The sequence below is a fragment of the Cupressus sempervirens genome, chromosome 6, assembly GCF_028749045.1.
Source record: "Cupressus sempervirens isolate cs-2001-9-10 chromosome 6, ASM2874904v1, whole genome shotgun sequence".
NCBI classification, from domain to species: domain Eukaryota; kingdom Viridiplantae; phylum Streptophyta; class Pinopsida; order Cupressales; family Cupressaceae; genus Cupressus; species Cupressus sempervirens.
Window position 1 is genome coordinate 89,891,935 of NC_143123.1, and position 11,947 is coordinate 89,903,881.

The 11,947-nt window shown below is 32.7% G+C and overlaps 1 pseudogene; it reads left to right on the forward strand.

Moving 5' to 3' along the window:
* Window positions 1–10,618: 10,618 nt before the first annotated feature.
* Window positions 10,619–11,493, forward strand: LOC149551338 (dihydrolipoyllysine-residue acetyltransferase component 4 of pyruvate dehydrogenase complex, chloroplastic pseudogene; annotated as a pseudogene).
* Window positions 11,494–11,947: the final 454 nt, after the last annotated feature.

An 11,947-nucleotide genomic window follows, 5' to 3' on the forward strand; every position in this document is an offset into this window, starting at 1 on the left:
AACTGTCCATGCTACCTAAAACTAACACTCCCTCTTAGCGAGGAAGCTATTCTGTATGACACCCAACTTATCTTTGAAGAAGATGAATTTCACCTTCCCTAATGCCTTTGTCAGAATTTCTAATACCTTCTCCTCCATAGTTGTGTATTGTAGTTGAACAACCCCCCATTGTACACAATCTCTAATGAAGTGATATCTGATGTCTATATGTTTAGACCTATCATGAAACACAAGATTCTCAGACAACTTGACGCAACTTTGATTGTCATAGTGTATCACAGTAGTCTCAATCTTCTAACCAAAAAAGGCTACTAACAACTTCTAAAGCCATATAGCTTCACATGTTGCCATGCTAGCTGCTATGTATTCTACTTATACTAAACTTAGAGCCATAGATTTGTGTTTCCTGCTAAACCATGATACAACTCCTGATCCCAAACTGAAACAACACCCTAAAGTGCTCCTTTTTTCTATTGTACTTTTTGCCCAATTTTCATCAGTATAACCCATCAACCTGATACCTTCGCCTTAGACATATCTAATCCCATACTAAACTATACCATGTAAGTAACACAATACATGCTTGGTTGTTTTCCAATCCATTTTCTTTGGTTCAATTATGAACTGACTAAGAGAGTTTACTACAAATGCTATATCTGGCCTAGTGTTGACCAAATACATAAGCAAACCAATTAACTATCTATATAAGGTGGTATCTACATCCTTCTCCTTACATGTATTTACCTTCCTCTAATTTTTTATCATGGGTGTAGACATGGCTTTGCAATCCTCCATACCGAATCTCTTCAAGATTTCAATGCAATATTTCCCTTGACCAAGGAAAATCTCTCCATCTATCTACTACACCTCCATGCCTAGAAAGTAGTGCATGAGTCCTAAGTCCTTCATCTCAAACTCTTTTGCAAGGTCCCTCTTGTAGTCTTCTATGAGCCCTAGTGAATCTGTAAGAAAAAGTCATCCACATAAAGAAACAGAATGATAATCTCACCCCCAACCACCAAGTAGTAGAGGTTAGCATCCACTTCACTCTTCACAAAGCCCATTGCTTACAAGTATGTAACAATGTGCTCATACCATTCTCTGAGAGCTTGCTTGAGTCCATACAATGCTTTCTTCAATCTGCACATGTGGGTCCCTTTGTTGTGTGCTACAAAGCCTTTTGGTTGCTCTATGTATACCTCCTCCTTTAACTCATTGTTAAGGAATTCTATCTTGACATCCATTTGATGGATTTTCCATCCCATCTGTGCTGCAAACAAGATTATAGCTTGTATAGAAGTATACCTAGCGATTGGAGAAAATGTCTCCTCATAGTCTATTCCCTCCTTCTGAGAGAACCCCTTTGCTACAAACCTTGCCTTGTGTTTCTCGATGCTACCATCTGCACTGTGCTTTATCTTATAGATCCACCATGATCAAAATACTGCTCTATTTGTTGGTATAGGAACTACCTCCCACACATCATTCTGCATTATTGAGGAATACTCCTCAACCATGGCATCTCACCATAACTGATGCTTTATAGCCTCTTGGTAGCTAGAAGGATCAGTATCTACCAACTAACTAACTAATGCCACATAGTCATTGAACTTGGCTGGTTGTCTCCACTATCAAGTACTCTTCCTAGGAGCTCCCATAAAATCTTAAGTATCCATTTGTGCATCTCGAACATCATGGTTCTTGCTGCCAACTGTAGAGGATGAGCTATCAACCTCTAAGTCTTCTAGATGCATTTCTTGTTGCTCCATGCTCTATGAAACTTCACCACCCGAGCCTACACTTGTACTGGTAACTGTACTTGTGCTTTGCTACCCTTGACTAGATCCTAGAGCTTCTTCTGGCTGCTCACTCTAGTCATATTCTAGAAAATCTCTAGACCTTCTAAATGCCTTGTCTTCCATGAACTTAACATCACATCTAACAATAATTCTTCTGGTCCCAAGGATAAAAATTATATATGCCTTTGAGGTTTCACTGTACCCAACAAAGTACCCCCTCTCTATAGTCTGATCTAACTTGGTACGTGTATCACCTAGAATATGACAATATGCCAAATTCCCAAATATTTTGAAATGGCTAATATTAGGGTTCTTACTTGTGAAAACTTCCTCTGGTGTCATCCTCCCTAGCACCTTATGTGGAACTCTATTCTAAATGTAGATTTTTGTACTACACGCTTATGCCCATAGGTAGTAGGGCATATCTTGGTCATGTAGCTTGGCTCTTGCTGCCTCTAATATAGATTGGTTCTTCCTCTCAACAACTCCATTCTACTATGGATTGTAAGGAATAGTCCATTGTCTCTTGATTCCTTCCCTAGTACAGAACTCCTAGAAGTTATTTCTTTTGTACTCGCCTCCATTGTCTGACCAAAGAACCTTTATCATCTTTCCTATCAAGTTCTCCACTAGAGCCTTGAACTCTTGGAACCGACTAAAAACCTCATTCTTGGTCTTCAAGAAGTATATCCAAGTCTTCCTAGAGAAATCATCGATAAAAGTAACATAGTACTCATATCCTGTGAGAGACTTTCTTGACATCGGTCCACATATATCTGAATGTACTAGATCAAGAATACCTTTAGATCTGGTATCACTCCTTGGAAAATATGTTTTTGCAAACTTCCCTAACACGCATCCTTTACATACATCATCATGCTCTATGCTCACCTCTAGAACACCTGTCACTGTCTCACGAAACAATTTGAGTGCTCTGTGATGAATATGACCCATCCTCCTATGCCATAGGTCTCCAAGATCTCTCAAATTAGTGATGCTCATGAGTTCCTTTAGAGTATCAAATTGCAACCTATTAAGGCAACCACTCCTAACTCCAATAGTTATGGGTAATTTCCAATCCTTGTGCTTGATCAACACATGTGTCCCTCTAAATAGTACATTATAGTTCTAGAGAAGTACTCTCTAACTCCTATCATATGAAATGATGCCCCACTATCTATATACAAGATAGTTTGTCAAGTGGAGCTCACCATACAAGCTATAAGTACAAACTCATCTACCATTCTACTAGAGAGTTCATCTACATTTGCTAAAGCTGCCACCTACTTCTTTGCCTTCTTCCTTTCTGGGAAATCACTGACATAGTGACCATGCTCATGACATCCAAAGCACTTGACCTTAGAAAGGTCCTTCTTCTTCTCACTTTGTGAGTTTGATCCTTTGCTAGATCCCTTCTTTACTTTCCCTTTCCCTGCTAGGGAGATGTTTTCCTATTCTACCTCACTTTTCTGACTCTTATTGGCCCCATTGACAAGACTTAGTCTAAACTGCTTCTGAGTGAAATCAGTCCATAGTCGATCCCAACTCAGTAAGTTATATCATCCACTGACAACTTGAATGAAGACACTCCATTGTTTAGTAAGACCATTTAGGGCTATTCTGACTAGCTCGTCATCATTGGGACTATCTCCAATAGTTGCTAACTCATCCTTAACAAGTCTAAGCCTGGTGAGGTAACTTGTAACATCTTCTCCCTAGTTCATTTAGTTATTCTTTAGCTTCTCTCTTAGAATCATCTTCCTATTGGTGATAGCATTCTGGTACAGATTCAGAATGGCACCCCACATCTTCTTCACTATATCTAGCTCTACGATATGTGGAACAATATGATACTTGACACCATCAAGGATAATCCTCCTTGCCTTGGCATCATCCTTATTATATATGTTTCAAGTTGTATAGCATCTATAGGTACAACTATGCCAGTGGTAGCATAATCCTTGATACCATTCTCTGCCAACAATAAAGAAATTTTGGCCTTCAAGACACCAAAATTTGAGGCACCATCCAATTTTTCCTGATCTCTCAAACAAGTTGAAGCCATCTCAAGGGATTAAAGTAGTAATAATTCTGAAGAGATCACAATTTCTTTCTTAGGAAAAAACTTTTCTACCCTCAATAATGCTCTAATACTATGTGAAAATTAACACTACTATTGTAGTCACTCATTATTAATCTCCTTTCTTAAATGATTATTAAACTGCAAAAAATAAATTTCCAGCTAATATCAAAAAATAACACAACTGCAACTTCACCAAAAAAATATGGAAAGAAATTCAGAACACAAAGAACACAATGTTTTTCGACAAATTGTCCCTGGAAAAACCCTTAAGGGAAAAATAGTTTTACAGATGGAAAATATATATTAACTTCAGCAAATCAAGAGATACAAAATTCCTTGCCTCTTATTGGCATAATTAAGAAAACCTCCTAATTTCTCCTGCTAATATCCTCCAATGCTATCCCCAATACTATCATTGTGCCCTTGCTAACACTGCAAGACTATTTGCTATTGCTGCAAACTCATTTGCTAACACTACAAATGCTTCTACAACTCTTGTTGTTATCTGTTCTATTCTCCAAATGTCTCCCTTGACGTCCTTTTATATATACTACTTAACCAAGAGGTTTCTAGTTTCTTCTTGATAAAGAATCAACCAAGAAGTATCTAGTTGTTTCCTAACCAAGAAGTTTCTAGATGCTTCTTGATTAAAAAAACCTAACCAATAGGTTACTAGTGGCTTCTAGAAGGATTCAATTAATTAACAAATAATTATCATAACTCTTAACAATTATTTGCCAATTAATCACATGAGGACGAATAGCTATCCAAGCTACCTAAAACTAACATCAAACTATTTACAGTGAAAAATTTAAGTGTTCTGATTAATCTCAAATACTTTTGTAGGAGATGAGTATGAATACCCACAATCAAGATGTGGATGATTCAGACAAAAGTTGTGATGAAGAAGACCAAAATAGTTGTGTTTTCAAAAATTTGATTGTAAGATTTATGTTTGGGTGTCTATTGGATGAAAATGGTGAGAAATAGAGAAAGAAGAATCAACACTCACTAGAAGTATCATCACTCATTGCTGCCCACCAACACTTTAGACAGGTTCAACATGTTCACCTGTAGTTTTCATTGGTTTGTTTAGGGGTTAACTAGGCCCACTAGTAGCCTATGTATAACTTATGGCTGCCACAAAGGCCTTAAATATTAGGGCTACTATGCCCTAATTGAAGTTCAATCTTTGTTGCCTATGTTGTGATTTTTATTTAAGGGGACATTTTAATTTATTTTAAACTATTAATCTAACATTTGGGAGCTGTAATTATGTTGAGCCATCTACTTCAAAAATATTTTATATATCATTGCTTATTTTCTCTTTACTTTTAATCCAAATTTTCAAACTTTTAATAGGGTTTGGGTCAATGAAAAATGAATTTTACATTGTAAGTTTCTAAATGACCCTACCAACATTTCTTCGTAGATGTCAAGGTGGGTAAATTTCTAAGATTTATTTTTATGAAGATTATATATATATAAAATTAGATATGTGAGTTTTGACTCAGATTTGTAGGCTTGGAGATCATTTTTGTAGGCATTATATTGAATTAGATAATCCCATAAAGAAATCAATAACAAAAGTATTAGTCTAATTATTTCTAGAAGCATCTATAGATTGGTCAATCAAATAGTGACATCAATTATAGGAAGTCTTTATAATGTTTCAAAGTAATGTTATTATCCTTTTCATTTAACTTTTGATCAATGAATAGTTAAAATAATTGATAAACTCATTTGAAATGTAAGACTAAATGCCTTCATGTTATTTCTTTAAAGATATACAACTTCAAAGACAATTATATTTGCAGTGTAAACTTCAAAAGAAATTACGCTATAATTTTCCCCTTTTCAAAAAGTCTCACTTTAAGTTGCAAATTGCCTTATATTTATAGGCATCATTTCACTAACTAACCAGTTTTAGATTAATAACTAACTCATTTTTGTTGAACAAGATTATGAGCATTACATATTTTGAGCAGAATTTGTCAAGTTTCTAACTTTGACCAAAAGTGAAAAAATCATTATTTACAAATTATGAACTTTGCATATTTTGAGAATTGATCAAGTTTCTAACTTTGACCAAAAGTGACAAAAATCATTATTTACAAAAATATGAAGAAATAATGATTTTTCCATCAAATGGGCTTGAAATAGTCTTATGCACTAGTTCCTTCATATGTCATCCATATCCTCTGGTTCTATAGCTTTAGAATTGTTCTCGATCTCCATGATTTCCACCATGTTCATGCTTCCAAGATGTAGAGATTCTTGTTGTACCATATTCTCTTTTATTAACATGGTTACTCTGATATCCCATAACTCTTCATTTTGTGGCTTGTGTTGCAAGCATGTAGCTTCAATGTCATGTTCTTAAATATGAATAACTTGTAACCATTGAATTCCATTTCATGAAATGGCGAACTCCACCTTTTTCATGAATGCTGACTTAGACTGCAATTCAATCCATGCTATCAAAATATCTATGCTGGATGAAATGTTTTAATTAAATATCAACAATTACCCATTTGCATTGTCAATAATCTCACCTTAACAATAATGCCTTCATTAGATTGCAGACGATTGGAATTTCCATTGAAGGTTTAGAAATATCATTTCTTAGTCATAGGCATATTACCAGTGATGTGACAAGAAAAACATTAGTAGTTGCTTTTACTATTATGAGGATCACAAAGCCCCCTTCAGTACAAACACAAATTTTGTAAATATCTCCTTATCGGTTGGGCTTAACCGACACACGCAAACTTTTTGAGTATTTTGGTGGGCCCTTGGCTAAACAGCCAAAAAAATGTACTGACTTGACTATTTTCTAAATTAATTAATTAATCAAAAAATCAAAAAACTGTGGTTCAATAACTTTATAATTAATTAATTAATTCATAAAACAGTCAAATTAGGTGCAAGCTGCATAGACGTTTCCTTTTGGTGGCTGGGTTGTGGGCCCCTCCCTAACTCAACTTTTCTTTCATTTTTTCAACCTACATTTGACGACGATGTTTGGTGTGTGTACTTTTTTGTTTGAATCTCATGATACAAATTTAACTTTCTTTTACTTCTTATGTAAGTGGGTCCACTGTTGTTGAATATTTTAACACTTTCCATTGTTGGTTGAAACTTACCATGTACATAGGGATTCATATAATGTTCTTCAAATTATTTTACTATGTTTGATATTTAATAACATAGATTATTATGTTTAAAACTGATAATTTTATAAAATTTAATCATTGAAATATTAGTTTTTATATTCTATAATGTAATTTGTTTTAAACATTATTTCATAATAAAAATTAATAATGACATTAAAACATTATATTTAAAATATATGTATTGTTATTTAATTATATATTTTAGATAAAACATGTAATCTTTCTAAAATAAATCATATGAATACACGTACATGTCTATAAATCAAAAGGTAGCATATTAACACTAATCAATAAACAATAATATTTACAATAATAAATAATTAAATTTTAAAAAATAAATATAATAAATATAGTAACTTAAAAAAATAATATAATATTTTTTGTTGATTGATAAATATAATGAATTTTGTAGCTTTGTAAAATTATTTTATGTTAGGAGCCTCTTGCTTCTTCTGTTTACATAGAACATTCAAAAGAATTTATATCTAACAAAATCAAGATTATATCAAGTGAGTATTGATCTTTTTAGTCTTTGTTTGTTCTTTATATATCTTACTATTGTGACTTCTTGCTTACAACATTATTCACTATAGTTTTTCAGTTTAAATTTGTGAAGATACAAAAGTCAATGAAGGTATGTTGGCAGAGTTTTTAAGAAACCAAAATTTAAAAATTATATGGTTTTTTTCCCTTAATCACAATTTTGTTTTGCAAAACATTAGCCAATCTTAGGTAAACTTGGAATCATGGATAGAGCATGAAAAGTGTTTAACTACTTTAACAGGTTACAGGATAGCTTTAACAGGTTACCGAATATCTTCATTGTATTTATCTTTTTACTTCATTCTTAATAGACTTAGATTTTCAAGAAAAGGAAAATGATAAATTATATGTTTTTTTTTTCCCTTACTCATAAAAATGTTTTGCAAACCATTAGCCAATCTCAGATAAACTTGGAATCATGGACAGAGCATGCAAAGTGTTTAATTGCTTTAACATGTTACATGATAGCTTTAATAGGTTACAAGATATCTTAATTGTATTTATCTTTTTACTTTATTCTTAAAAGACTTAGATTTTCAAGAAAAGGAAAATGATAGGTATAAGACCATGTTTTATAACAACAACAACATTCTCTTATGGTGGCTGTGTAAAATGGAGTTCAAAAAATGTTTATGAACATTGATCAAAACATGTTGTTGGTTTATATTCCATATTAGTTAGAAATTCTGGTGGATATAATACATCATATAAAATCATAGAAAAAGTACAATTATGAAAGGAAATGCACAAAATAGATTTATTGAGGATGATTGAAAACTATAAAGTATATAAAATGTGCAAGTTTTTAAGCAAGATATAACATCCCTTTACTAGCATCCTCTCTTCTTGTGTAGATTCAAGAGCTATAAAAGTAGTTTATAAATAATATTGATTCAAATGCCAAGAATGAGAAGCCTTATCAACTTCTAAAATCTACATTCCAAAATATTTAACATCATCCCCACAACTAGCAAAAATGGGAGACTTGAAACTAGATATGTATATCCATTAAATCATAATGCAAAGATATTTTTTTGTCAAATAGTATAGCTGAAAATTGCTACTAGACATACATCAAAATATGGAAGAATAAACAAGGAATGTGAACAATTTGACAGAATGCATCAAAGATAATTTAGGTTATGGAATTTCATAAACTATCTTTAAATATTTTATTGTGTTTGTACATCCCCAAAATAACAACAGAGGATTACAAAATCTGAAATTTTCTTACAATACAACATAAACAAGTATGATGATACCATATCATGCATTTTCAATCAAATCCAATGTGCTTGCATTAGTATCTTGCATGCTCCCAAACATTGTGCTATCAACCATGCCAACCATATGTTCATTATACCTAGAGCGATCCTTATCTTGTTCATTTGCCCTATCAAGATCATCAATCCAATTTTGATACTTAAGATTTTGTGGCATTTGTGGAAATGTGGGTGTTTGATTCGAGATACCTATTTTTCTCCTTATTTTCATGGATTCAATTAAGTCCCTTTGTTGAGGAAGAGTATTGCCAAATCCATCTTGTATGGGATGAAATGGATGCACACTTGGATGGTCTAATCCAAGGTGGGATGATATGTTTCTAGTTTTGGCTTTATTTTTCAAGTCCTTTAAAAAAACTTGAATGAAAGAAAGTGTTGCTGGATTAGATGTATTAGTCATTCCTTGAATCTTGTTGTGTATTTCCAGCTTTATTTCTATCATTGCATTCTCATCGTTGCTTTCTATCATCTACAAAAGGTTAAACATATAATTTTACAAATAAGAAATGAAAAGAAATAAGAATAAAAATCATCAATATGTAGTTATTAATTCACTTGTGTATGTACCGAGTGATCCTCCAATAGTTGACAATTTTTGTTATCTCCAATCACATGTAATTCAATAATTTCCTACAATGATAATGAAACACATTTAAACATATGATTTTTTAAGAATCTTATACCAGTAAAATAAAAAAATAAACTTTTTTGTCATACCAAATGATTAGAAACACTAATTAGGCATCTTTCTTTTGCAGAATCAACTATAGTGGCAAGATAATCCAAGTCTACATGAAAATTATTATTAGATAGATTTTGTCTCTCTCTCATTAAGTTCACCTTGATCACATGTTTGCACATGTATCCTTGTATTGAAAAGTTGCAAGAGCACATACATAGATCAGGTGATGAGATATACACCTCATATCAGAAACATGTATCACTTTGACTTGTCACCCATGCTATACAATCATCAAGATCACTAAATGTAACATTTTCATCTAGAATTTGCAATGCTTGAACCCAAGATGTATTTTCAATCTTCTCAATTTCAAAGTTCCTATAGAAATCATGCTTCTTGGTGATTTGTACCCACCAATAATAGATATAAACATGTGTTGTTAGTTGATGCACCAACCAATCAACACAACGATTTGTAGCACAATCTACTACTTTTAAGAATCATCTTTTTAGGTGTGAGTGGTATGGCTCTATGGCTTTGGTTGTTTCTTGTCCTTCATGCTTGAGTGTATGGCAACATCTAGCCCACATACTCAATTTTTTAGACCATCAACTCTTAAAATAATCAACAAATGAGGGTTGTGTGCATTTAAAGTCTTCAATAAACATGTGAACATCATTCCTTTCTGAATCTTCATTTACTAAATGATGCATGATATATCCAAGCCTATCAAACATTTCTCATCTAATTGCATTATCTTTAACCTTTGTAATTAAGTTTTTGAACCAAGCACGTCTAACATGCCAAGAACATAGATACACATCACATCAAAATACTTCTCTGCATCATAAATATTATACATTTATTATTTAAAACTATTTTTCAATCGTTTCATACATTGTCAAAGAGATGTATTTACTCTCCTTTACGAGATATGATTATAAAAGAAATTATGAAACCTACCTATTAAAAGAAATAAGTAATTTATAACTTGATGCAACTTGAGGCCTACAAAGACATGATAGATAAATTACATGTATATTGCATAGTAAAAATTGGTTAAACAATACAAGGTTGACCTAGCTCATATTGTGGGATCTAGACCTAAAGGATAAATTACCACCTTTGAAATTGAGAGAGCAACAAATATTATAATAATACCTTCTCCATATGTTGGTGTCATGGCTAAACCCGAACCATCCCCTATTGTTGTTGTTGTTACTAAACTTGTGGCTTCTTAGAAAATAGTTGTGTTTCTAGGAACCACAGTGCCTTTTACAACAATACATGTGGTTGTGGCAAGAAATATGGTAGAGATCCTTTCAGCTCCTACATTCCAGGTTGGGTACCCTATCACCACAAATTCTCTAGATTCTCTTTACAAAAATGTCAAATCCAAGGGGGTGACCATGAATTATCTACTAGAAAAGAACTACAATGCCTTTAGCACAACATCTGATTGTCAACTCAAGTTGTAAGGCTGATCAAAGTTGTACTTATAAAAATAGCATAAATATCATAGTTGTAGTCATAAAAAATAGAGGACTTATATAAATCTTGTTATTCAAGATGCGGATAAGGAAAACCTATATTCAATTTCTTGAAGGCAGAAGGAGCTTGTTGAGAAAGCTCATGCAAAGCAACTTCAACCTCAAGAATACAATTCAAGAACCTTTACTTTATGCAATCTTGGAATGTTTGGAGTAGAAAAATTTGATGTAATTCTTCCACTAGAACAAGGTACAACTAGGGTTGTTGGGGGATCAAAGAATACAGTCACACAAACTAGAGATGGGTTCCTTGGTGTGAAAAGTAAAATACAAGTGAATGTAAGTATAGACCACTAAAAATATATGGTGCTCATTTGGAAACTCTCTTGTAAATATTTGCAAAAGTTGTGTAAAACCTAGAGGTACTTACATTGTAAGGGTAAAATATGAATGATGCCTTCTTTGTGTGTGTGTGTCATGTTTTGGAGAGATTTTTCACCATTCAATGTTGATGTGCCTGCATTGTGTTAAAAAAAGATGCAATAAATCTGCAACATATGGAGAGAGTAATTGTGTTTGGAATTTCTTTTTTGTATAAGCTTTATTTTGTGACTAAAGTTTGTCTCTTTAGAGTTTCAGACAAGTACTATGAAACTTTGCATCTTTTGGAAAATGTTATAAAGGTGAATATAATAGCTTAAATTCACCTTGTGGCTACTATTGTGGTCAAGATTTTCTATATTCTATAATTCAATGAAGCAAGCCTAGTTTTATCTAATAATAATAATAATAATGATGTAAACATTAAGTCAAATAGACATGGTGAAAATGATATAAATAAATTTTATCATGTCAAAGCAACATCCATATGTTATTAATGGATAGCCATAA